The sequence below is a fragment of the Ictidomys tridecemlineatus genome, chromosome 1 (genome assembly GCF_052094955.1).
Source record: "Ictidomys tridecemlineatus isolate mIctTri1 chromosome 1, mIctTri1.hap1, whole genome shotgun sequence".
In the NCBI taxonomy this organism is placed as follows: domain Eukaryota; kingdom Metazoa; phylum Chordata; class Mammalia; order Rodentia; family Sciuridae; genus Ictidomys; species Ictidomys tridecemlineatus.
In genome coordinates this window covers 133844415-133871226 of record NC_135477.1, presented here as the reverse complement: position 1 = coordinate 133871226, position 26812 = coordinate 133844415, and the positions used below count along the sequence as shown (strand labels likewise).

The 26812-nt window shown below is 40.4% G+C and overlaps 1 protein-coding gene and 1 long non-coding RNA gene across 4 annotated transcripts in view; one reads left to right on the top strand and one right to left on the bottom strand.

Annotated features, from left to right (window-relative positions):
• The window catches only part of LOC120885263 (uncharacterized), a 44971-nt gene extending 36838 nt beyond the window's left edge, over positions 1-8133 (bottom strand). Inside the window, exon 1 of the long non-coding RNA XR_005727751.2 lies at positions 7883-8133. This is a non-coding gene — a long non-coding RNA (uncharacterized LOC120885263). The remainder of the gene's footprint in view (positions 1-7882) is intronic.
• The window catches only part of Megf10 (multiple EGF like domains 10), a 171123-nt gene continuing 151980 nt past the window's right edge, over positions 7670-26812 (top strand). For 2 of the 3 annotated variants that reach the window (XM_078048105.1, XM_078048094.1), the window contains exon 1: positions 7959-8061. The gene's annotated coding sequence lies outside the window, so the exon portion shown is untranslated. Of the gene's footprint in view, positions 8062-26812 lie in introns of all 3 variants that reach the window. The other variant, XM_005324140.4, reaches the window with a different exon arrangement.

Sequence of the window (26812 nt, the reverse complement as noted above, 5' to 3'; positions counted from 1 at the left end):
CATAGTAGCCTCTGGAAAACCCCACTCACCACCTGTTACACTGGTCGTAACAGCCCTGACGGACTCACAGTGCTGCTTCCAGTATAGTTTACTGATGGCTGAGCATGCATTGCCTCATCTCACTGGCAGTCTGACTTATTTTTGGCATATTTCATCTTACTTTCCTGTGCTCCTGGAGGAATCATCTCTCAGTATCTGCCCCGCTATGGAAGTTTGAAGGGCCAAATTCTTCCTATTTTCCCAAGGACAGCCAGGAAGGAATGTGAAATACAAGTTCAGCCAAGTGGATGCTTTCTCCTGTGACTCTGATCTTGATCTTGAGAGCATGATGTGAAGACCAAGAAAAGAAATGGTTCCAGTTCATTAATCTTTGAGGGGGCAGCCTACCCAGGCTGGTCTACTCTGAGACTATGGACCAGGGATTTGATTCCTCCATTCCAGTCTTCTAGAGGGGTTCTTGCTCACTTTCAACTTTGGTTGAAATTCCATTTTTCTGGAATCCCTCAAAAACTTTCCGCAGTTTTGTTTTTATTAGGCTAGTCACAGGTGACCTTTGTTACTTGAAAACAGAGACCCGGACACAGAAAGCATTCATATCGAAGATTAAAGAGGGTGAGGCCACAGAATTTTTTTTCTGATACGTATGTCATTGTCACCATCACCCTCAATCATCTTCTGTGGACTTTGTTTCATATACACAAGAGTCCTCATTAGATAGAATGCTTATATTTATTTAGTCCAAATTGTAATAGATTTTTAAATTGTGTGAAGTGTTGCAATTAAAAGATGTCAAAAAGATATCCTTCTTTTGACCTCTATCATTTTTGTTCTTGGTATATGACACCACTCTACAGGAAAGCTACTTTTACAAGAATATCCTAGACAGGCATGCTGTCAATCCTAGAGCTGCCCTAAGCATGGTGTTACACAAGGAAATACAACAGCAATGCTTTTACAATCTGCCAGTGCAAATGCTTTTCAAAGTCATAAAAGTAATTTATCATTTATATAAATTTACATAGTATAGAATTTTGCTGCCCAAGGTGCTGTCCCAGAAAGAGAGGCATCCACCTAGGAGTTTGATAACTGCAAGCCTCATCCCAGATTGTGAATCAGAATCTCATGTTTAATAAACTTCCTAACGAATTAATGTGCACATTAACTGTCAAGAAGCACTGGTACAGAAACCATCAGAGTACATTGTGAATAGTAAGTGTTGTTTCATGAAACTTGCTGTAATCATATACATATGAAGAAATGAATTTGGTCACGATGATAGATATACTTCTCACTGTGGATCACATTTAAAAAATTAAAAAAGAAAACACTGAACTAGGGGAATGAAAAACTGCATATGGATCCCTTTGTTGCCTGCCCTTCTTCATAAGACTACCAGGATTGTCTTCTATCTGTGGAGACATGCTACATAAAGGAGAAAGAAAATTACCCACAGTTTCTGTTAGAGGGTCAAGTGCCACAAATATTATTTCCTTATCCTTTGCCCTCTCCTCCCTTTTTAAACCCATTACCTTTAAAAGAGAGTGATTTTTTTCACTGTTTGTTTTTTGAAGTACTGGGGATTGAAAGAGCACTTTACCACTGAGATACAGCCTCAAGAGAGCAATCTTTTAAAAAAGCTGGACAAACATCATCCTGGAGAAGTGAGTGTAAAGAAAATCTACAAGAGGAAGGAGGGGGCCCTCCCGGGCCAAGAACTCCACTTTTCCACTTCTCCCCATCTGTGATTAGAGATATGACCTATGCCAGTCTTGCCTGCGTTTGTGTTGTGAGGAGAGATGAAACTGCATTTACCCAAGAGCTCCCTAGTCTCCTAAGCAAAGATTCTGTCTAAGAAAAATCAAACTATACTGAGCATATCTTCAAATTCCACGGGGAAAAATAAATAGACATAGCACACCAGTGAACTCTAAAGAAACATGGTGGGTAATGAGAAGACCAGAATAGATCAAGGTAGTTCTGAGAGAGGTGAAGAGGTGGAGAGAGCCTAAGCTTTGAAATCAGCTGGGGTCAGCCCTGCCTCTGCCTCTTACTAGCTTTGTGATCAGGAGTAAGTTAATTGATCTCTCTGAGTCTTTTATTTCTTACCTGTGAAAAAGAAATAAGGATACATACCTCTGGTCATTATTAGGATTGAATGAAGTAAAAAAAAAAGAGTTAATCATCTGCCATATTTATAAGCTTACATTCTGCAATGGCCTCTCCTATTTTTATTTATTTATATTTTAAAATTTGATTTGCTAAAATTTTATTCAGGATTTTTGTGTCTATATTCAGGAAGAACATTTGTTTGTATTTTTGTTCTTTACCTGGTTGGAGGTTCATCCATTTTTTTTTCCCACCTATTCAAAGGACCAGTCTTTAGTTTCAAATAAGGGTATAATGCACATTGACCTAGTAATAATTGTAATTAATACAATTAATACAATTCAAGGCAGGTTTACCAATTAATTCAATAGACCAACACACAAAAAAGAGAGAAATAATAAAATAGTTTCAATTGATGCAGAAAAACATTTGACAAGATTAGAAAGTTATTTATGGTAAAATAAGCAACTTTTAATGAAGTACACGAATAAAAAGGAACTTTCTTAGTCAATAAAGGGGATTTATGAAACATACAACATACTAATGATAAGAGACTGCTTTTGACCTAAGATGAATAACAATGCTAAGATATTAACTATTACCAGTTTATGAAACACGACACTGATTATCCTACCCACTACAATAAGGCTAGGAAATAAATATAACTGGCTGGGCATGGTGGAGCACACCTGTTTTCTCAGCTACTCAGGAGGCTGAGGCAGGAAGATTGCAAGTAAATTGGAGTAATTTAGTGAGATATTGTCTTAAAATAAATTTTAAAAAGGGGGTGGGAATATAGCTTAGAGGTAGAATGCTCACCTAGCATACATGAGGCCCTGTTTCTAACCCCAACACTGTAGGAAATTATTTTATAAAAGGTAAAACTGTATTTATTTACATGTGGAAAATCCTAAAGATTCCTTGAAAGCTACTAGGACTAAGTAAATTTAGCCAAGTTGCAAAGTATAACCACTATATTAAAAAATCCATGTTATTTCTCTATACTAGCATTGCACAATTGGAAACTAAAATTAAAAAAATAATTCCATTTACAATAGCATCAAATATAAAAATGGGATAACATTTACGTATGTGCAAAATTGCTATGTTAAAATCTATAAAATATTTCGAGGTAAGTTAATATATAAATTAGTTGGAGGTACATAACATGTTCATAGATTGGAGAATTCAATATTGTTCACATGTCATTGCTCCTAAATTGGTCAGTAGAAAAAAAAAGGTGAGCAAACTAACAGAAGGAAAAAAAAATTGTCAATTGATCCAAAGCACTCTCAATTTCAAAAGTGAGTTTTTAAAACATTGACAAATTAATTCTGAAATCATATGGAAGAGATAAGCCAAATCAAAGCAACAACAAAGTAGAAGGGCTAAACAAATTTTGGGAAAAAGAGGAGCAAAGTCGGAAAACTTATTTTTATCAAAGTTGGAGTTTTATTATAAAGTTGTAATAATCAAGTCAGTAGGGTATTGGTAAAAGAGTAAAAATATAGATCAAATGAAAGGAATAGTGAGACTAAAAATAAACACACTCACATATGGTCAATTGATTTTCACTAAAAGTAGCAAAGTCATTCAATAGGAAAAAGTTAATTTATAAACAAATAGTGCTGAAACAACTGCATATGCATGTTAACAATAATGAACCTCAGTCTTTACCTCATACCATGCACAAAAATTGACTTATTTTAGTTCATGACCTTGCAGTAAGCAAAGATTATTCAGATTATATAACAAGTACAACCACAAAACAGAGAAATTAATAAATTGAATTTTATCAAAATGCAAAACTACTGCTTGAAAGATACCTTTAAGAAAGATACCTTATAAGAAATATGTATATATATATGTATGTGTGTGTGTGTGTGGGGGGGTGTGTGTATGACAAAGGCCTAGTATTTAAAATATATAAAGAACTCCTTTAACCCAATAACAAGAATACAAATGACTCAATTAAAGATCAAGCAAATACTTAAACTAAAAAGTTTTTTCTCAGCAAGAGAAAAAACAATAAGAGAGGTAAATAGGGAGCCTACATCCTGGGAACAAATTTTTACTCCTCACACTTCAGATAGAGCCCTAATATCCAGAGTATTCAAAGAACTCAAAAAATCAGTCAATAAGATAACAAATAACCCAATCAACAAATGGACCAAGGACCTGAACAGACACTTCTCAGAGGAGGATATACAATCAATCAACAAGTACATGAAAAAATGCTCACCATCTCCAGCAGTCAGAGAAATGCAAATCAAAACCACCCTAAGATACCATCTCACTCCAGTAAGATTGGCAGCCACTATGAACTCAAACAACAACAAGTGCTGGCGAGGATGTGGAGAAAAGGGTACACTTGTACATTGCTGGTGGGACTGCAAATTGGTGCAGCCAATTTGGAAAGCAGTATGGAGATTCCTAGGAAAGCTGGGAATGGAACCACCATTTGACCCAGCTATTGCCCTTCTTGGACTATTCCCTGAAGACCTTAAAAGAGCGTACTACAGGGATACTGCCACATCGATGTTCATAGCAGCACAATTCACAATAGCTAGACTGTGGAACCAACCCAGATGCCCTTCAATAGATGAATGGATAAAAAAAAAGTGGCATTTATACACCATGGAATATTATGCAGCACTAAAAAATGACAAAATCATGGAATTTGCAGGGAAATGAATGGCACTAGAGCAGATTATGCTTAGTGAAGCTAGCCAATCCCTAAAAAACAAATACCAAATGTCTTCTTTGATATAATGAGAGCAACTATGAACAGAGCAGGGAGGAAGAGCAGGAAGAAAAGATTAACATTAAACAGAGACATGAGATGGGAGGGAAAGGGAGAGAAAAGGGAAATTGCATGGAAATGAAGGGAGACCTTCATTGCTATACAAAATTACATATAAGAGGTTGTGAGGGGAATGGGAAAATAAACAAGGAGAGAAATGAATTACAGTAGATGGGGTAGAGAGAGAAGATGTGAGGGAAGGGGAGGGGGGATAGTAGAGGATAGGAAAGGTAGCAGAATACAACAATTACTAATAGGGTATTATGTAAAATTGTGGATGTGTAACCGACGTGATTCTGCAATCTGCATTTAGGGTAAAATTGGAAGTTCATAACCCACTTCAATCTAATATATGAAATATGATATATCAAGAGCTTTGTAATGTTGTGAACAACCAATTAAAAAAATAAAAAAAATTAAAAAATAAAGATCAAGCAAAAATTTGGACACTTTACCAAAGAACAAATGTCACAAAATCACATGAAATAAATTTTTAAAATAAATTTAATGGTAGTAAACATTTTTGATGCTCTCCATTATTACTATTAAGGAAATGCAAATTTAAATGAGATACCTTTACATAGCCAAAAGAATGACTAAATAAAAAGAGCAAATACCAAGTTTTTGCAGAGGATATAGAATAACTCTCATGCATTGCTGATGGGAATGTAAATTGATACTACCATTTAGGAAATTTGTTCAACAGTGTATTCTACAGTTAAACACACACTTGTGTATGAACTATTAATTCCACTCCTATGAGAGAAGAGAAACCACAACATATGTCTACAAAGAATATGTATAAGAATGTTCCTAGCAGCTTTATTCATAATGCCCCTATAGTGGAAACAACCTCAATGTCCATCAACATTTGGTAAATGGGCAAATGGTGTTGTACTCCTGGAGTACAACTCAGCAATAAAAATGATCAAAAAATTGGATACAAGCAAAACAACAGGATAAATTTCAAAAACATGCTGAATGAAGGAATATGCATTATATTATTTTATTCACATGAAATTCTAGAAAAGATAAATCCGTAGTTATAAAAATAACTCAGTGGAGCTAGAGTGGTATGAGGTGGAGGACTGACTTCAAAGAGCATCTTAGGGGAATTGTAATTGTCCATTATCTTGATTGGGGTAGTGGTCACAGGTGTGAACATTGTTGGAAACTCATCAGACTGTGCACTTCATATGAGAATATATGGAATGTACATTAATTTTGTTCCAATAAAGCCAATTAAAACATCCAAAGGAAAGCAGAGAACAAATTTTATAAAGCAAAAGCAGGATGACTTTGGATAATAAGTGATATAAACTACTTACTGATATCCTTGATATGGATCAATCAGCTCTAGGTTGATCTCTCTTTGACTTTTCTGATCAACTTTCAGGTTTCTGGCAGGGAAGGCATGAGGGGCTAGTTTAGGTGAGGTGCCTACTTCTGAGCAGGGCAAAACCTAACCATCCTAAACGACCTTCCCACCGTACTGTGTGGCAGATGTGGTAACCCAAAGGCAAAAGTAGGTACTGTTACCAGAGAACCGGCAATGATGTCTCCTAAACCAACCAACTACCTCACCCGCAGAAACGGTCTTCCCCAGTGTGTTTCCAGGGGAGAGCCAGGAGGATACGGATAGGTTTCAAACACGTTCATTTTTGTTCACACGATGAATATGCTCATTCATTCTTTATATGCATTCATTCAAACGTAAATCAGATTCCAGACTATTTGCCAGGAGTGGTTACTGACTAGGGACACATATGCACTTGAGATCTTGAGAGAGAGAGAGAGAGAGAGAGAGAGAGAGAGAGAGAGAGAGAGAGAGAGAGAGAGAGAGAGAGAGAGGGGAAGAGCGAGCTCACATTAACGTGAAGAAAAGAAGCCTGGTAGGAGAGGATTATTTGGTGTGACTATGGGGCCCAAGCCAGTCTTTTTTTTTTTTTTTTTTTTTTTTTTTTTTTGGAGGGGGTGTGTGTATAATTACCATAAGAAATAATAAGGAAGAACTTTCTAGCAGTTAGAGAGGCTGGTATCTTTCTGGGTCGTCTAGAGTTGGGAAAATTCTTCAGTCTGGAAGCTAAAGGTGGACAGTCTGAGAAGCAGATTCCCGTCCAATCCACTGAGTAGATACAGCGTGTGCACGGGGTGAACATTCCATCACTGGTCTCCCGGGGCCTCCTCGCCAAGTCAGCAGAGGGAGCCATTCCCCAAGAAATCACCGTGCGAGGCCTCGCAGAGGGCCTGGGGGGATTTTCTCGCGCGTCCCAGGAGTTCTCTTCCCCGCCCGCCTCTGTAAAGCGGGCTCTCCCATCCTCCGCCCTCCATCCCCACCTCCCTGACCTACGTTCACAACCACTTTGCTGCTGCATAGCGCACGGTGGCACCGCGTGGCCACCTACCCCTTCTCGGTCTCTTACTTGCCCTCCCTCCCTTGACACTAGTGGGGACGCGCCGTCCACTCCAGTTGGCCGCTCGGGCGCTGGCCCGGTCCCCCAAATCCTTAGAGAGTGTATAGAACACCTCCCGTGGACTTCGACAAGGGGTTCGCACTGAAAGTGGGTCAGGACGAAGACCAGAACCACACTCTGCCACCACTTCGTTCAACCCCTGCGGCGACCCCAAAGGTTTGCCAACTTCGTGACCCGGCCATTGGCGGGGTCACCCCAAGCGGTGGAAGCTGCTCAGAGAGGGGAGAACTGCGACCCGGGTGAAGGAGTCCCGCCACAAGGATTCTGTCTATTGCAGTAGGGACCGAGAGCGGCGCCAAACGACACCCCCTCAGCGGCCACTGCCCCGGCGGCAGCAGCTGCAGCAGCGGCAACTGCGCGCATCCCGGCCCCAGCTCGGGTTACTCTCCTCCTCCTCCTCCAGCATCTCGGGCCAGACAGGGAAGACCTTGTTCAAGTTTGTCGCGAGTACTTTCTCCGGTGCGAAAAACACAGTGTCTGGAAACACTTTGCGACCTACCTCTTTCCCGCGCCTCCCACCTCTGCGCCTAAGCGAAGACTCGCAAGTATTGCTTTCTTCTGGGACACTGCTTGGAGGTTAACTGCGCGGTTTGGAACAGATTTTGTATCTTGGCTGGCGTTGAGCGAAGGCCGTGGGGGAAAAGGTGGCGCTGAGAATCTCAAGATCTTGGGACTTGGGTAAGAGTTAGGCAAACTCAACTGTAGAGGCCATTGGACTTGGCCGGACTCTGAGAGCCTTCTTATGGGCACAGGGCACCTATCCCTCAGCCAGGATACTCTAGTACGATTTGAAGTGGGGTGAATTGGGCGCAGTCTGGGGTTGTTTATGTGTGTCTCAGCAGTTTGTTGTTATGGTTTGTTATTATGGGAAAGTGTAGGGAATTCTTAAGAGTATTTTTTTTTCCTGGGAAGACATCTCCAGTATGCATTTTATTTTGCATAATTTCTGCTTTTATATTGCCTAGCCTGTATTGGTTTCATGTTGACCCGTGACATAGCTGGATGAAGGGAGACTGGGGAGGTGGGGTTGGAATCCTGGAATGAAAAGCTGTTTCAACTGGGCCCTTCTCTTTAGATCTGCTTCATTTCTCTGGGATCTTGACTTGTTTTCTAAACTTTTCTTTCTTTAGTACTTGATATTCGGGTTGTGCAGTTAACTCATCAGGCTTGCAGGATGCTCCCCATTCCTGCATTCTCAGTGTTCTTTAGGGGTGTCAGGCTGGATGGCTTGTACCAGGGGGTCCTGGTCAGAACGCTCGGCTCCTCAGGGAGTGCTGGAAGGACAGTTCTTCAAGCCATAGTTACTTATTTTGAAGACATTTATCCTGTGTTGGTCTTTTTATTTTAAATTCCTTATTTGCTGCATCTTTTGAAAGTGTCTTCACATGAAGACTCACATTCTTAAGGGGAGGAGTCCAAGTTTGGCATTTTATTAGCTCAAATTAGTCATTATTTCTATTCATAGGCAGTGATAACCATTCTGGGTCAAGGCAGATAATAATAACAGTCCTTCTTGGTTCTTCTTGCCTTATTTTGTTGATTCCTGGCTCTCACTTTGTGTATAGTCTTTCCAAATAAAACATGTTTCATTCCTATGGATGAAAAGACTAGGGCCAAATTTCATTATCCAGAAATGCCATCTTCCTGACGTGAGTGCTACAAGGGGTCAGCTTGCAGGCAGCTTTTTGTTTCCCACAGAGAAGTTGGAGAGTTTGGTTGGTAAACTCTGGGGACCAGGTCACCTGGGTTTAACACTCCACTCTGCTACTTTCCAATTGTGTGCTTTTGTGTTACTTAACCTCTCCATCCACATCAAAATAATAATAGCAGTGCTTACACTAGAGGGTTGTTGCAGGGATTAAATGAGTTAATGTACACAAAGTCCTGACAAGCCTGACTCCTAGTAGGCAAGTGCTAGTTATTATTTTAGTATAGAGCTAGCGCTAACTATGGGTGTATTGCTATTATGTAACTTTTATGAGCTATCAGTAAGTGTTAGTTATTATTTCTATTTGGATGGGCTTTAAAGACTGCTCCTCTGTGAGGTTCACTACCACCAATGATAATGGACACCAAAGGGTGCTTGGAACCCGTGAGGAGATGGGAAATCTACACTCAGTTCACCTCCTGGACTCTTCCTTAGAAACGCTTTGCATTAATATACTTCTTTAACCTATTTTTTGGAGGTCTTTCATTCACTCAATAAATATTTATTAAGCATCTATTATATTCCAAGCACTGTTCTGGATTTTGTATTATTTAAGTTCTTTGGTTTGATTTTAAAAATGGATGCACATAAGTATTTGCCTTATGACTACCTCCATCTCATTTCAACTATGTTAGGGCTTCCTTCATGCGATACTAGCACTCTTTAAATTAAATCCTAGATACTTCTAAACTATGATGATTTGAAAAGCTTTTGCTTTTATTTATTTGTTGGTAGTGGGGGTTGAACTCAGGAGCACTTTATCACTGAACTAAGTCACCAGCCCTTTTTAATTTGAGGCAGGTTCTCACTAAGTTTCTAAGGCTGACCTTGAACTTTTGATCCTCCTACCTCTATCCTCCAAGACACCAATTTTACAGGTGTAGGCCACAGTGCCTAGTTCAATAGCTTTTAAAATGCATGTGGAAGTAATATTGTTGAAGAACTGAATAAAACATTCAGTATGACTATAAGCATGTTGCTTCTCCATTTAGACACTGGTTTCCTCATGTATAAACTTGTGTTGGGTGTTCGGGAAAGAGCTGGCTAATCTTCAGTGTTCCTTCTTACTCTGAAATCTTTACTTGGTCGCCTTACCTCATTGGTAGCTATTTTGACCCCTCCCCCATTTTCTTTAAACATCTGTTTTAGGTACATAAATTATGAAACTTCTATCTTGGCACATTAATCATCATGAGTAATGACAGAGGTGATTAATAAAAAGTGGAAAGCATTTAGCTCTGCTTGTAATTCATCAGCTATGTTCAGACATTGATTTGTATCAGAAACATGGGGATGAGGTGTTGTTAAAAATATTGGATTGAGATATGAGAAATTGCCAATATTTGATAATTTTTGAGCTAAAAAAATGAGATTTCATGTGGTTCAGCCTAATATAAATCCTAGCCCCCTCCACCTTGCTTCAGATGCAGTGAGTCTTGAGTGAGGTGTGAAAAATCTGTGATTTTACAAGTTCCCCAGGTGGTTCTAATGCAAAGTCAAGCCTCAAGCTCTTTTAGCAGCCATGGATCTGCCTTCTTCAAGACGGACTGCTTTGTCCAGAAGTGTATTTATAAAATACAAATCCGATCACATTATGGCCTCCTTTAAAAATCATTGGTAGCTCTCTGGATTATGAACATCAGGGTCACCCAGGTGCTTGCTGAAAATACTGATTCCAGGGCTTCATCCCAGATACAAGGGCCAGAAATCAGTGTTTTGAGCCCATCTACAGGTGAATCTGGTAGAATCACGTTTGGAGAAACACTGGCTTATAGCATAAGGCTCAGCCTCTCTATTGTGGTACATGAGACCCCCTTTGCACTCTCTTCTAAGGGTTGTTTCTCTACAACCCTCTCCAGCCCCCCCGGCCCCCACAGATCTTGATCTTGTGAGTTTTCCAAATATATTGTGCTCTTTCACTCCTCTATGACCTATGTGTGCTGTTCTCTCTGCTGGAAATGTCTTTGTTCCTCTTTTCTAACCAACAACCTACTACTCATGTAGCCTTCAAGGTACAGTTTAAATCAGACTTTCCCTCTGATCTTTTCCTCACTTTCTCACATTAACCCAGGGGTATCTCAAGAGTCCTGTTCCTCTTTGTGGATAACTTTTACATAGCAATCTATCACCTTTTTATCTGAATGTTTATCCCTGAAAGATTGGTGAATTCCTTGTTCTTATTGAAAGCCCTTGTCCAAGTGGCTGGCACATGGTAGTTATATAATAAATGTCCAGAGAGTGTGGGAGAAGAACGAATAAATGAATGATGGTTTATATTTTCTTAGCATACAAATTGTTTGGGACAGTCACCATGTACCTATGAAGTGTTGTGGAGAAGGCAGTAGAGAATTTGCAGTTTGGCCAGACATAATCTACAAATTCAATAGTCCGGAGTGGAAAAAAAATACAAGATAGACTGTTTCAGGTGGACATATGAAACACCAAATCCCAGTGAATTAATGTTCCATGTTCGATGTTGTGACAGGCACTATGATAAAAGAGCTGCCTTTATATTTTTGGTTGCAAATGACAGTGTCAGGGAACTGGGAATGCAAGTGCCAATGCCAATAAAAATAACCAACTTTGCCTCATGCTTTTCAGTTTATAAACATAAATCGTATCTTGCATGTATTTGTGAATTTGATCAGAAACATGGTGACTGGTTTGACCCTGTCTTTCCTACTTTCCTGAAAGGATGCATTTCTGAAAGTAGGTCCAAAGATTGTGCACAGCCTGGGTGTTATAAGGGATGATGACCCTAGACAGCCAAATATATTGCAAAAATCTCTAATTACCCTTGCTACTGAGACACAGAATTTAGTGTATATACTACTTTCTTTAAAATTTCTATAATTTTGGTTATTCCCTCCCAATTTAAAAAAGGTTGAACTGTTCAAGTTCAATAAAGGTCTGATTTGGGTCAAAGATTTGCCATTTTTGGAGGGTCGGGTACCAGGGATTGAACTCGGGCACTTGACCACTGAGCCACATCCTCTGCCCTATTATGTATTTTTTTTTTCTTTTTTAATTTAGAGACAGGTTCTCACTGAGTTGCTTAGCTCCTTGCCAAATTGCTGAGGCTGGCTTTGAAGGATTTGCCATTTTTGATATGTGTAATAACTTTCATCTTTGTCTCACTTAAATTTATTAGAAAAATACTTCTCATAATTACTCTCAGGATTTTAACTTCCCTATTCCCCATTTTTTTTGTAATAATGAAAATATGCTGAAACAGTTGAATAAGTGAGTGGACAATTCCCAGGGTAAAGACAAAGGTAATCATGCTATAAAAACTGAACTGTTAGCTGATGGGCAGCTCTACCTTAAAATAAACAAGAGGAAATGTCCCATTACAGGCTGGTTATAAGTATCTGTGACACAGGGTGCGGAAGTAGCAGCATCAATAGTCAGAATCCAGACTATTTAACCTAACACAGTCATCTTAAGGACTGCCTGTACTCAGGTTCTCAGTGGTGTGTGTATTGTAGTTTTAAAAATGAGCTTAGTTTTAAGAGTTAACGTTAGATTCATTGAGTTCCGCCGACTTGTCTTCTTTTTAAATTGTTTCCAAAATTGAACTTTAGTGTTAGCTCATATCATTTTCTTCCAGGACGTTTGCATGATTTTTTTTTAACTGGTTTCCTAACTCACTCTTCCCTCCCTCCTTTCCCTTCCCCCTTCCCCCCTCTCCTTCTCCCCTCCCTCCCTCCCTTCCTTCCTTCCTTCTTTCCTTCCTTCCTTCCTTGTATCTGAATTTCCCCAAGTTTTATATTTATCTCTTATCTCTCTTTTCTTCACCTTTTAAATTAGCTTAAAAGGTGATCATTTCATGTGATCATTCTTTCTCTCTTTAAACATAGTTATTGTAGTGGATTAATTCAGGGGACTTAATAAAAGGATTTATCACACTATGAAGAAAACAGTAAGATACAAACCAGTGTTAACCTTCCCTTGAAGGGCTTCATTTGCAGAACTATAATAAGTTGCCATGTTTGATGCTGCATACTCTGTACCATTAGCCACCCTGAAAGTGTGAATGTGATAATATGTCCTGTTATTATCACCGTTTATCTCTATCAATTTCCTCTCTGGTTTCATTTCTAGTAATTTATTCTCCTAGATAAAGAAACTATGTGAAGCATTTTAACCACCTCAGTTTCCTGCCCACAGGGTAATAAATTGTACCCCTCCCTATTTCTAAGACAGAGAAAATGGAATTTCAGTATGGAAAGCCTCGTTTTTATGGGTACTTTGCAGGATAGTAACATCTGTTAAAAACATCTTGCCATTGGGAGTGAGGAGGCCCCATTGTAGGGACCCACCAAGGGCCTTGACATGTACATCATGTCTTATGCAGATGAGCTGTACACATTTGGCTGGTTCTCAAGCATGGCCATAGCTGGTAGTTCCTGTAGTGGACCTTTTAAATACTTTCTGGTAAAGACTCATTTTTTGGTTTTAAAAAAAATAATGTTTTTGGTGTTAGAGATGAACCCAGGCACTCCTGTATGCTAACCATGTACTCTACCACTGAGTTGTACCCCCAGCCCCTTACAGAAAATTTTTGATGGCACATTGAAAACCAAAATACAAGAGCTGGGGTTGTGGCTCAGTGGTAGAGTGCTCACCTAGCATGCATGAGGTACTAGGTTCGATCCTCAGAACCACATAAATGTCTACCTAAAACTAAAAAATAAATATTAAAAAAAGAAAACCAAAATACACAAATTTAACTTGTTTCTTAGGGAATGAAATAGAACTATGAAATCTTTGCCCTAGTCCTCTAATTAAAACAAAAAAATTTAAGTACCCATCCTATTGATGTCTTGAGGGGTGTCTTCTCAAATTTTGGATGACAAGATGTGACTTTGGTTTTTTAAGAAATTAATTGGTTTGAGGTTTGTGTTTTTCCTTATCCATCAGATATTTATTAGGTATACAGGGCCCAGGAGTAAATACTACGTGTAACTACAAAAAAAAAAAAAATGTAGGTTAAAAAAAAATACACCTGACCAGATAAGGCTAGTTGCATTAGGGGTCACTTGGGCAGTTTTGAGAGTTGCTCTGAAGTTCATTCCAGGGAGATGGCTCTGTGTGCTCGTCAGGGGTTTCCTGGCAGTGTGAGAGAGAGGATTTCAATGTATAGCGTATCTTAGGTAGGGGAATGGACTCAGCCAACATATGTGGGCAGAAATTTGCAAGACAACTTCAAATAACAGTAACTAAACCATTACACAGGAGTGCTGGGTTAACAGTTGAGAATTGTTTTATGAAAATTATTTATGGATTCATACAAGCGGATTCTTCCCCTACCCATAGCACTAAATGTATAAAGATACTCCTCAGGTTATACTGCCATTATTTATTATATAAACCAGAGATGGTTTGGGACACCTTATTGAGATTCAAGTAAAAATTGGCTAAAGGTTCACCACCCCATTCCATGAGAGAGTGTGAAATGGGAAACTGTTTTTCCTTTCAATCACTATGGGAATTCTATAAATCACTATAGGGATGGAGACAGAGCTCTTGTTTCTTCTAGTGTCATTAGGATCTGAATTTATATTTGTTGTTATGAAGTTTAAAGGTTATTTTGCCACATGACTATACTGTCTCTTTTATCATGAAGTCTTCCACTCCACCATGAACATCACTCTGATTCCTTCACTTCATAAAATGCCACCAAGCATGTGGCTTGGGAGTTTACTTTTAAGGCTTGTAATTGTGGGAAAAGTTCATATTTTAAAACTTAGAATATTAAGCATTTTTAAAAGTTCATCCTGCCATTGGAACTTTCTCAGTGTCCCTTCTTCTCTGTAGATCTCAGCCTATACCAGCTTGCTCCAGTGCCCTCCCTCTACTCTCTTCATTCCTTCTCCTCTCTTGATCATTGATGACCCGCCTTCCATACTCCTATTGTCTTCTGAATAGCCATTAGCATTTAAAAATTGTCCCTGTCTCCTTTTCCATATTTCCCTGGTGCCCTTGTCTTTTTTACCTCTCTTCTTCCTAGGTTTTTTTTTCTTTTGCCTCTCACACTAAAATTTGATAACTATGATATAATGTACTGAGGTACAAAGTCCTTTCACTATCCTCCTTACCCTTGGTTTGTCACTTAAACAGATGTGCAACATAAGACCATTAATGAGGTTAGAAATGCTAGAGGTACCTGTTCAGTCCAAGTTCTCAAACTTCCGAGGCATGAGAATCACCTACAAATACTGGTGTCTCTCTAGGTTTTGTTTCAGTAGGTACGAATGGAGTGGGAGCAGGGATGTGTATTTTTAACCAGGTTAACTGATGCAGATGGTCCATGATTGCACCAGAATCCTGGTCAGGGTTATAGTACCCCACCCCATTTGAAAGGTATGCTTTTCTCCAGCCCCCATATTTTCCCCAAATTTTAGTGACTTGGCCAGAGGGGATCACAGAGAATAGCTGGTCTGTGAAAACCCGTGCCTCTCTTCCTTACTTGGAGGGACAATGGCTGTAACACAACGCTTTTCATGTGACAGCCAGAGAAAGGGACCCATTGTTCGGGGGTTGGCTGATGCTCCACTCTGCTCTGTCCAGCCGTCCGGCCTTCCAACTGAGCTTGGTAGCCCCAAGGAAACAGACACACTTGATTCAGAGAGACAAAGAAAGGAGGTCAAGGCCTTCCGCAGTTAAACTACTTCAGCAATGTGTCAGAGGTAGGATTTGGGAAGGGGAAAAGTAACTCTGTAGAAGCTTCATTAATCTGCTGGTTTTGGAGGAGCTGACATGGTGTTAGGAAGACACAAGGCTGTAACAACTCTAGTGGGTCTTTGGCCAAGGAAGGATTGTTCTCAGCCATGTCCACTGACATATTTGATTGCAGTTTTACTTGGATTTTAAAAGTAAAAATATCTCAATCAATCTATTACAGGCATGGGTGCACTTCTCAATCTCTTCTGCCCCCAGGTTTATTGCAGACAGGGGTCTGATCTGAGGGCTCACCTAAACCAAGGCTTTTAGCCTCAAAGTTCTTTGCTCTGGGTATGGTCATTGTGTGTATGAAGTAGAAAAAAAATTCCCTTCCACATCTAGATTTGGATAGCAGCATTGAAGCTGAGAATTTTTTGGGGGGTTCAAATACAATGAAATTAACTAGAAAGTTATTGATATGATTTGGATAGATAGGAGGTTGCTGGGACTCTCTAGATGCCATTTAGATACCACTCCTCACCCCCAATATCCAAATTGGATTCCAGCCTGGAGGGAGAGTTGCAAACTTCCTGTGAAGATCTAATCCTGAGCTCAACAATTGGATACATTCTTTATGTCACAAGATTCAAATTCAAGGTCATAGCCTTTACAAAGGTCACAGACTTTTGGAACAGGATGGTTCTTTGAGCCTGATTACTCCCTTTATGAAAAAAAAAAAGTATGTCATTCATTCAACTTGCCTTTGGGTTTCCTTCAAAGAGACTTAGTCCCTAGTCCCTGTGGGCATGGTGTTCCTTTTTCATTTCTCTCTTCTCTTCTCCTTCCTTCTTTCCTTCCTTACCTTTTCTTTCTTTCAGCACAGAATATAAACTTAGGTTAGGTAGATTGGGGAAGGCCTTTCCTGGATGTGATGATTCTGGAGAGCCCATTTATATGGAGTGTTTGGGCAGCTGGTGCTCATGGGCCAGTAGCATCCTTTTGTCTCTGAGATACAATGTTTTCTGTCTGGAAGTATTTGACTTAAGTGGGTTTGTACCCAGGAGAGGGCAATATATGATTTGTTGGAGGTCACTTAGAGCTCCTTTATAATTAAGGCTGCCTTGTACCTTGATTATAGATTATCATTGTAAATCCATTAAAGAAGGAGAAACAAGTGGCTTGCAAGGGGGCAAGTGCCTTTGTTTTCTTCCTTGTCTTCCCACCCCCCCACCCCCTGCAGTTTGTTTCTTCCTTACTAAATGGATATTTGGTTTTGGTAATGATATAAGATGCCTTTGGAGTGGAGAATGAGAAATGAGGAATTCACAGGTGGTCAAAGGACTGTGTTAAACACTAGCTTGATTAGTTAATTTTCAATTCATTGTCATTAAGGCCTTTCCTTTGGCAATTTGTGTGATTTCTAGAGGTTATCCCTCAATGCTCTGAGGGATGATCACTGTGCTGTACTTGAAATTCTGCATAGGTGCAGCTGAAAAACAATAGGAACATTTACACGGGTCTTTTTTCCTTCTTGTTGTTTTTCACGCCCCAGGTAGCGCATTTAATATGACATGCTCTTTTAGGCATAGGATGCTTGCTGAGACTTAGATTTCTGTCATAATCAAAAGCTGTGCCCGTGTTGGGTCTTTGGGTTGCTGATACTGTTAGGTGTAATTGGGCACTGGTGGTATGGATGTGTTTGGTTTGTGAAAGATGATTGAGCAGTTCAGCTGACATTTGTGTATCATTTTTGTATGCATCTCAGACTTTAATAAAAAGTTCAAAAATTAAAGCCTATGTTCAACGTAGAATTGAACGCTAGCTATGATGGGAAATGGTCAACCGGGAACCCCATCTGCCTCATACTCTGGATCCTGTTGGGTCTGGAAAGGACTAGAGCTTTAAATATCTGTGGGTTCACCCATAGCCAGAAGAGCCAAGTGTCAGAAAGCACTGGGCCAGTACCGTCAAAGCCATTGTTATATTCTTGCAGGCAGCAAATCTGGTGCCTTAGAGATCAACAGTGTCAGGGAACCCCTCTAGAATCTATAGCAAAGCACCCCTCAGAGTTGGCCACGCTGTAAATCTCCTTCTCCACTGTCCTCCCTTCATTGTCATCTGCCAGAAAAAATCAGGAAAAGGCTTTCTAGGTCATGGATATCCTTCTGGAACTTTAGACGCCATCTCTCCTAAAGTCTAACTTGGAATGCTTCCCATTTTTTTCTCCCATTGTTTTTTCATTGAGGTGCAGTGATATTGCTTACTTATTTCAGCTGTCACTTGCTAAACTCCACAGTGAACTCCAGCAGCATCATTTATGCAGGCAGAATAGCCCTGGAAGCCAAAAGATGCTTCCTGCCCCAGAGCAGCCTGTGGTCCTTTTTCTGTCTAGAGGACTCCTGTCATTCATCCATGTGGGGCTGGGTGGACTACCAGATTGGGCCATTGCATTCATAGAACATTCCAGTTTTCTTGTATAACATGGAGCTGATAGACTTAAATGGAGAAAATGTGAGCAATTTATTTTCCAAAGGAGAGTTTGGGGCCCTTGACTTTGGAATGTCTTATCACCTCTCTGAGTATCCACTCTGTATACCTCTTTTTGAATGTAGGCTTTTAAAGTTAAATGTTGACTACACAAACCATGTGATTGAAAGTTGTAGTTGAAGAGACTAAATTTTGATGTCTTGGTCAATGGCCCCGTCATTTACTGCAGGTAATATGACAATCTAGGTTGGGATCTCATCCCTAATCCTTAAAGCTTCATGATCTTGGGCAGGTTCCTGAAGTTCTCTGAACCTCTTTTCATTACGTGTTGCACTTAGCATAGTGGTAGGCTCAGAGTAAGCTCCCAGTATTATTGCTTGTCATGATTTAATGCCAGATAATGTTAAGTGAGGAAGAAAAATTAACACATCTAGTAAATCAGTTTGGCTTATGCTTCTTATGAATGAATCATTCAAGTGCTTACATAAGATCAAATTAATTAAAAACAGAATTTAGAAAGAGTAGTCTCTAACACAAACTATAAGGAATTTAATATTCAGTTAAGTTCACTCATGGGCATACATTTTTTTTTTAAATGAGAATAGTGTTTTACCAGAGTTATTTATCTTGACTAAAGAATTCAATGAGGTGCTAGTGTGAACTTGTTTCCCCAAGATAACAGCAGAATTGAAAACAGGTGTTCCCATAAAAATCTTGTGTATAAATGTTCACAAAAGCATAATTCAAAATATCAAAAAATAATTTTAGGGGTAGAAACAACTCATATGCCCATCAACTGATGAATAGATAAGCCAAATGTGATATATCCACACATTGGAGTATTATTCAGTCATAAAAAGGAAGAAAATGTGATACATGCTACAACATGGATGAACCTTGAAAAGATAATGATTAATGAAAGTTGACAAGCACAAAAACCACGTAGGTTATGATTCCTTTTATATTAAATAGCTAGAAGAGGCAAATTCTTACAAGCAGAAGATAGATTCATGTTTTGCAGGTACTTGGGGGACGTGAGAGATGGGGAATGAATGTTCAGTTTTCTTTCAGAGTTGGAAATGTTCTGGAGCTAGATAGGGACAAGTAGTGACAATGAATGCATAACATGGCTAACATGATAAATTCTAGGTTATGTGAATTTAATCTCAATGAAAAAATATTTGAACCTTTATTTTAAAAATGAAGAAAATGTTTTGCATTCAGGCAAGATGTACCTGCTCTGTTCAGTTGCTCTGAGTTCATAATGTGTCTGCTATAAGGCAAGCTTTCACAGCATATTGGGGAGAATACTACAAATAGCAAGACATGGCCCTTGCCTTTACCACATTATGAATTTGTTTATGAAGATATGAAAGGATGAGGAACAGGTAATACATTTTGGGTGAATCCATCTCAAAAAACGGAGATCACTGAACTTGACACAAGGCTTCTTGAAAGAGATGAAACTTTGAAAGATAAATGAGCTTCATGTGATGAGAGAAGAGGAACCGGTAGAAATGCATGTGGCTGGGGGTTGGCCAAGGCAGGAGCAGGAGCAGGCAGGAACAGGCAGTGGAGTGTTTGTGTAATAAAATATTAAGAAATAAGGTTGGAAGTGTGTTTGGAGCCAAGAAGAGGAATCCTAGGATGCTGTCTGCCAGTGCTTAAATCAGTAGATAGAAAGGGTTTGCAATTGATAACAAGAATACAAAATGAAATAAAAATGGGGGAGAAAATGATGAGACTATCATAGAAATTTCACTAAATTTAACCCATTATTTATTTAGTCAATAAGTACTCAGCACTTACTATGTTCTGTGTGATCTTAAATGCTAAGTATAGGGTAATATTTAAACAGGTTCTGTCTTCTGGGATGTGCATTCTAGTATACATTTCAAACTTTGATTGCTACTTTCAGAGGAAAAATGTAATTGTAAAATAAAGGCATGGATGTGCCATAGGATAATGGCTTAGAGTGTAGGTTCTAGAATCAGATTTTCTCATTTGGGCTCACTTGCTTATTTATTAGATGTATGTCCTGAAGACAGTTAAGTATCCTGTATTTCAGCTTCTTCATCATTTACATGGGGATAATGACTGTCACTCCTTTATAGAGTTACTATGAGGATTGAGATTATAAATGAAAAGGACTTAATACCTGGCATATATCAGGTGCTCAGGAAATTTGATTTGTTTGTCACTGACTAATTTCTACCAAAGGATTTATTTAGGTTACTTCTGCTTTTAATTCAGTGAGTCTATTCCATAATCCTTGTATTTCTCAGGTCTAAGCTCTCTTTAATGTGCTATGCTATTCTGGCTATGAACTTGCTGAATTAATTAGCATACAAATCTTGCCTTTATAATTCAGGCAAACAGCAAAGTTCTCCTAACAAGCCAAAGTCTTGATCTTGGCTAGGGCAGAACCTCCAGATAATGCTCCCTCTACACTCTAAACCAAGAAGTCTTGGGAAACATCCTGGCCTGAGAGTTACTGCCCTTTCAGTGTTAGGAGTCTGAGGACCAGGAATGTGGTGGATGACCTGGACCTTTGCACAGCTAGCCTCTGTCTGGGGACACAGTCACAGTTTGAATGTAATGTCTTTGCATTCTCTTATCAAAAGTGCCATAGGCTACCTCAGCACAAATTGGGTGAATAGTTGACACTACAGCAGAAGATCCATTCTTGGGTTGCATCTAGAAGAAATCCTGGAGCTTGCAGGAAGAAACTACATAAACCTTGAAGGCTCATCTATCTCTAGTATAAATTGATTCTAGAATATAAGTTCCTTGGGCACAGGGGATCTATCACATTTTCCTTTCTGAATGGTGAAGTATAGTCCTATGGACTGAATTGCATCCCCTTCAAATTCACATATGGAAGCTCTAACCCCCAATGTTGTTATGGAGCTGGGGCTTTCTGAGATACTGAGGCAGTGTGAAGACCCCCTCCTCAAACCCCAATTCCTGCAATCAAGTCAGAAAGATTTCAGACATGTTTCTCAGAGTCTAGAAGTGAGTTTATTGAATGCATAGCAAAAGGGAAAGGGGACACTCTGAAGGGAGAAGTGGGTCCTCTCAGAGAAGAGAGGGGCAATGTGTCTTTCCTGTACTCCAGATTTATAGGGGATTCCAGAGAAGCTTCCAGAGAGTCCTGCCCAGATCTGTCCCTTGACTTTTGACTTGACAATAGAGTGACATCAAACTTTCAAGTCCCCACTACCATGGCAACTCTAGGTCACCTCCGTCCATGCTGACCCGCTCTAATTGGATTCTTAACCATACATCTTTACAGATTTTATGTTTAGGGAACTCTCCTTACCTCCCAGAGTTTCAGGATCTGGTCACAAAAGTCTCTTGGGTACCTCCCATTGATGTCAACTTAGGTCTGCGTTTCTCCTGCAGTTAACAGCTAGGTTGCTGAGGAATATGACCTATCCTGTTCACGTAGGCCAGGCAGGGCTCTAGGTAAATTGCTTCTTAGAAAGCATGTGGGGATCAGCACAATGGGCCCATTTTATAGAATTATTCTCTTAACCTCATGTCCCCCCCCCTCATCCTCATCTGTCTATTCTCCAACAATGTGACTGTATTTGGAGATAAATCCTGTAAGGAGGTGATAAAGGTTAAATGGAGTAGTAAGTGTGGGGCTCTGATTTGACAGAATTGTGCCCTTACAAGAAGAGGAAGAGAGCAGAATCCTCTCTCTCTGCCTTTTAAAGACACAGTGGAAGGACAGTCATCTATAGGCTGAGGACAAAGACCTTACCAGAAACCAAGTCATCAGGACCTTGATTCCCAACTTCCAGCCTCCAGAACTCAGAGAAATGAATTTCCATTAGTTTAACACCAGTTCATGGTATTTCACTGTAGCAGCTCTAGCAGACCAACCCCAATAGACCAAAACATTTAAAAAACATTTGTGGGCCAGACTACTTTCAAGATTATTCAGAACTGTGGTGACATACCAGTAACTTAAAAAACTGGACCTAATCCATAGTCCTACTACCTAGATGTCCAATATTGACTTGATCTCCCACGACAACCCAGTGAGGCTAAAAGCTCGATTCATGGCTTGATTAAAACTTCCCCAGCCCGTGCTTCTGCTGGTGCAGGTGCTAATTCACAGTGACACAGTCAGAAGCTAGTACTCATTGTCCTTGGGAGGGACGAAGTAAGGACATGGAATGCACGGGACCCTTAGCGTTTGAACTTGGCTTTATAGTTGTTCCTTCATAGGATGCAGCCAGACTGGCAGTGAGAGGGAAGGTGAGTAGCTAAGCCACCGTCACCAGTCACCAGGGAAGGCAGCACTTAACCTGGCCAGGAGAGGGGAGGCGGCTCTCGCACCTCCTTCCAGGAGGGGAATGACTGCACCTGGATGAGCCAAGGGTGGGGGGCAGGGCAGTACTCCTGAGTACAGTTGAGTCTAAAGGTCTCCTTTATTATGTCAAAGACCAACCTGGAGCCAAGGCACTTCTCTTCTGCCATTTAGAAAACAACAAAAACAAAAGGGCTTGTGATGTGGAGCTCTGCCAAGCTGAGGGCTGGAAAAAAACTGCCTTGCCTTTCTTTCCAGGCAGTATGTAAATGATGCTTTGAAGTTCTATTGGTGCAGCCCCTGGGGATGGTTCAGAGGGCCTCTCTGCAGCCCAGCACTGCGGTGCAGTTTGCCTTCACAATCCTGATCATCCTGTAAGCTAATACTCTATTCCCAGGGTCGCCTCCCAGCACAGTTGTCTGTGGTTGAGGGTATTGTGTTGTTATGAAGTCGAAGTACCTTCTGGAAGCTAGTGTAAGTTAAGTTTCAGAATTTTAAGCTTGTGCATGTATATAGTCCTTTCCCAGTGGGAGAGGATTCGGATCTTTCTGGATTTTTCTGGGCAGGCAGACAGTAACTCTTTCTATCCTAGGAGGATTTCTTGTAGCTTTACCTCAGGAGGATCCTGCCAAATTGGAGAATTTGGAAGAGCACTTTTCATTTCTGGGCTAGGTGGTACCATTTGTGAGGATGAGGCCGTGCCGTTGGAGCCACAATGGCGTGTGGATTCACTCACTGGCACTAGGGGAGACTGCGGTGTTTTCATGGGTTAGTGGCTGACCGTGTCCTTTCTGGTAAGACTCACTGGTAAGTAGGACATTGGTGTGAAGGATGGCAACCAAGTTCTGACAGGTAGTTTTTCAGAACAAGGTGTTGGTGAGTAAAGAAAGGGCGGTTAGAAGCTGGGCAAGTGTTATCACTGAGTTCTCAGAACCAGCCCTTTTAAAACAAGGACAGCTTCCCAACATCTGTGCCTCACGAGTAAAACCCTGGGAGAGTGTTTTAGTCAACTTTTTCGCGGTTGTGACTAAAGGATCTGACCAGAACAATCGCAGAGGAGGAAAAGCTTATTTGAGGGCTCACAGTTTCAGACGTCTTAGTCCATAGAAGGCCAGCTCCATCCCTTGGGGCTCGAGATGAGGCAGAACAACATGGCGGAAGAGTGGGGCAGAAGGAAGCAGCTCACATGATGATCAGGAAGCAGAGAGGGGTCTCCACCTGCCAGATACAAATTTATACCCCAAAGCCACTCCCCAATTCCCACCTCCTCCAGCCACACCCTATCACTTCAGTTACCTTTCAATTAATCCCTATCAGGGGATTAATTCACTGATTGGGAATTAACTCACAACCCAGTCCTTTCTCCTCTGAACCTTCTTGTGCTGTCTCACATGTAAGCTTTTGGGGGACACCTCACATCCAAACAATAACAGAGAGCAAAACCCTAGGTGTGTATACTGGGATCCATTGTGTGGCTTCATCCATGGTGTGCTCTCTCACATCTGAGGAGACTGGGTCTCACTGCCTGGCTCTGGTTGCTGTGCCCAAGGGGTTAAAAAAAATAAAAAAAACTGGGCATAGTGGCCATACTGTCCATCCAGCAGGGCCGGTCTCTGGGGGAGTGAAGGTGTTTGTGGTGATGGTTAGCATCAGGTCTCAGATTCATTACTGAAGGTCCAGTGGGGAATTCACAGGAGAAAGTCCAGATGAAGCTAAGCTCCTTAAGGAGAGATTCATTTTTAGGAAGTGTCACTTCATTGACTCTGTGTGAGGTTTATCTTAAATGTAGTTGATGCTGAGCTGTGGGAGGTGCTGGAATCATCTGAGTTTAAAATTCCAGTGTTACTCATGAGCATAGCTGCTGACTTTAGAATTGCATCAATTTGAGGTAATGCTTTGTTTTCTAATCCTGGTACAATGAAAAGCATTGACTGTGCTGCAGATCTCAAGGACTATGTCACCAATCCATTAATTTTTTTGTTTTGTTTTGTTTTGGCATGGCCTTGAGTGAAGTAAGAAAATGCTCCTAGAGTAAAGGCATCATACTTCTCCTCTAGAGCTCTATTGGAAAGCCCAAAGTAGTGGAAAGATCACTGCACCAAGAGCCCAAGGAGCTTGCCCTAATTCCTAGCTCTGGCCCCCTGATTGATCTTAGGGACCTTAAACAGTGCTGCTGTGCTTCAGTCTACTTATAAGACCAAGAGATCAGGAAGGCTCTCTTCAATCCCATAAAAGTGACTAGGGAGTCCCAAGGCCTGGGTCCACATTGTGGGGGTGCAGCTGAGCAGATTGTGGGTACAGGTGAGGACTCCCTCCTGGCAGCATGTACAGCAGAGCCTGCCTTTGCCTGAGACAGTGTCTGGCCTGGCCCCGGAGCTGGACACCAAATGGAAGAGGGTCAACTGGGGGCCTTACAAAGCCATTCTTTCTGCCTCTTCTGTGCTGTGGAGAAGCTGAGATGCGTTATGGGCAGCTGTTTTTCTGGGCTTTCTTCTATGTGGCTTCATGGTTAGGGCACAGCCTAAACATGTCTGTGGAACCTATTTCTGTTAAAGTATACCTTTCACCGAGTCTCAAAATTTAGCTAGAAACAGACCAAATCCAAATCTTCTGTTCGTGAGGACACAATTTCTTCTACCCCACCATGACAGATCTTGGGGGAAAACGTATAAAAAAAAAATGAACTACGTTCTCTCTTTTTTGAACTTTTCATGAAAAAATTGTTGGATTAAAAGAAATTTTAATACCTAATAATATCTGCTTCTGTTCTCCAAGAGACCCTGAAGGGTGCCAGGTGATGGCCCAGAGCCTCTGTTCTGGTGCACCGAGTGCAGATCCCAGTGCAGCTCCATGGGGTAATAGAGCCCAGGACTCTCTAATCCATGCCACATGTCGTGACCCGAGCAGACCCTGCAGAAAAACAGAGGTCTTGCTGTCTCTTCACAGAGCAGTTGCTCAGAATCTCTTGTACAGCTGTGGCCTGCTTTGTTGGAAAGTGCAGTGTGACCTGATCTTTTAAGCTCTTTTCTCCCTATAGGTATTATAAATAACAACTGGTCTGTGGGAGTACCTGCCAGAAGGGCTTGACATTTGTATTCTAAACTCAAAAAGCACTGTTTTCTGTAATCCTAACTTTGTTAGCAATTACCGGAGAGGAAAAACATGAAATCTGAAAGCAAAGCTGCTTTGTTATGACCTAGAAAATCTGAAGTGAGGAATTAAGAATTGAAATTGAGGAAGACAATTTCCTTTTAAATCTCAAATTCATTAGAAGTTTTCTGAGACAGTAGGGAATACAAGCAGGTCCAGATTCCTAAGGGTTTCCAAGTTTAACAATCGTCAAAGTTTGAATTCAGGCAGGCAGTGGTTTGGAGCTGGAGTTGTATGTGGCATGGTACCATGGCTTTGAATGAATGGTTGATGCCCTCTTGGTTTCCCTTTGCTTGAAGTTAAGAGAAAGTTACATTGTTGTTTTGGCTTCTGTGTCTGGGTTCTGGAGAGATTGCCATCTGTTAAAGAGCTTTCTAGAAGCAGAAAACTTTGAGACTGGGCCAACAATATTGACTGTTGATAGGTTTTCCCTCCTTCCACTAAGGTTCCAGCAACTGGATTGCCAGTCCCTGTGTAATCTGTGCAATCCATGGAAGAATTCATGGATGTCTGTCTTAATTACGCAGATGGACAGTGAAAAGAAGTAAACAAGGAGTTTACTTTGGGGCAGATATTTATTATCTATTCCTTATAACTTGGCTTGCTTTAAATTTTTTTTATTGTGATAAAATACATATGCCATAAAATTCACCACTTTTAACCGAATTGCATTTTAAGAACATTTCACATTGTTCTGCACCAACCACCATCATCCATCTTTAGAACAATTTTTGTTATCCTGAATTGAATTTCTATACCTGTTAGACAGCAACTTCCCTTTCCCCTCTCCTAAGCCCCTGGCCACCACTATTCTACTTTCTGTCAATATGATTTTGACTGCTTTAGGTTCTGTGTAAGTATAATCATATAGTATTTGTCCATTTGTGATTTTACTTATATGAGTATTTCAAGGTTCATCCAAGTTATAGCATGTGTCAGAGTTTGCTCTCTTTTTAAGGATGATTATTGTTGTATTGTGTGTACATGCTACATTTTGCTTATCCATTCATTCAATAATAGACATTTATGCCATTTCCACCTTTTGAGTATTACAGATAATGCTATTGTGAACATTGGCATATAAATATTTTTTCAAG